The sequence below is a fragment of the Myzus persicae genome, unplaced genomic scaffold (genome assembly GCF_001856785.1).
Source record: "Myzus persicae strain clone G006 unplaced genomic scaffold, MPER_G0061.0, whole genome shotgun sequence".
Lineage (NCBI taxonomy): Eukaryota > Metazoa > Arthropoda > Insecta > Hemiptera > Aphididae > Myzus > Myzus persicae.
Genome location: NW_019100735.1, coordinates 19,796 through 20,960, shown reverse-complemented (window position 1 = coordinate 20,960; position 1,165 = coordinate 19,796).

Here is a 1,165-nt window from a genome sequence, read left to right as displayed (position 1 = left end):
TAATAATATTTATAAACATTCAACAAGCATCAATCTGGCTACTTGTTTCTGTGGTAATACATTTCGAATAAACTTAACATGTATTCAACTTTTTAGTAGGTATTCAATACTGTCACAATTGTTTGGAGTTTAATTTAATTCCATTATTATCCCATGATAAATGATAATATTTATTCTGGGCATTGAATTATTTACGTATTACCTACTAAAGGCCGAATTTATCTGCATTTTAAATTGTAAAATATGCATGCAAATATGCACTAAAAAAATGCAAAACATGCAAAATAGAATTAAATTGTTTATTAAATATTCATAAACAAAACGTATGGATGTATATTATACCAAAGATGCAATACAAAAATCTAATTTGTTAAATTGTAATTTATTTTATAATCATTGATATCTACATGGTAAAAAATATTTTATCAAAATTAAATAATAGATGCATTGGTACTATAAATAGGAAAAAAGTACGAACAATATAATGTTGTATGTTAATTGGAAAAATAATAAGTTATCAAAGTATGTTCCACGTTTATTTCTGTGAAATTATGACGGCAATATGTAAGAATGTACATGTAGGAGGAAAAACTGCGTTCAACTGGTTATTGGAACATTTTTAAAATTGGCAAGTATATCATCCGAATATTTTGGAACAAATAAGTCGTTGAAATTAGCACTGTCACTTTGAAGTATTTTCGACATTTCTTTTGAAACTATAAATCCTATATTTTTAATTGAAAGATTTTTACTTTTTGTTTTGATTATTATAATATTTTTCCTAGTAGGAATGCAAGTGAAAAATTACAGGTTTCAAGCTTTTTGATACTTTCAAGGATACATAAAAAATGTGCTCTAATGTAAGCAAGATCATATTTTACATTTAATTTATTTAAAATTGATTTACAATTTTGAATGCTTTTTGCATCATTTTCTAAGTTTTCAACTACATTTTAGAACTCTTCAAAATGATCTGCGTAAAAGAAGGTTGACTCAAGCCAAGTTTCCCAACGGGTAATTGTTGGATGTGGTGGTAAAGGTGTATTTGGCAACATTTCTTTATATAACTGAATTCTATATGGAATCTTTGAGAAAACCTTTTTTCCATTATTAATTAAATCATTTAAGTATCTATAATTTTTTTAGCAATTCGGTAAATACCACG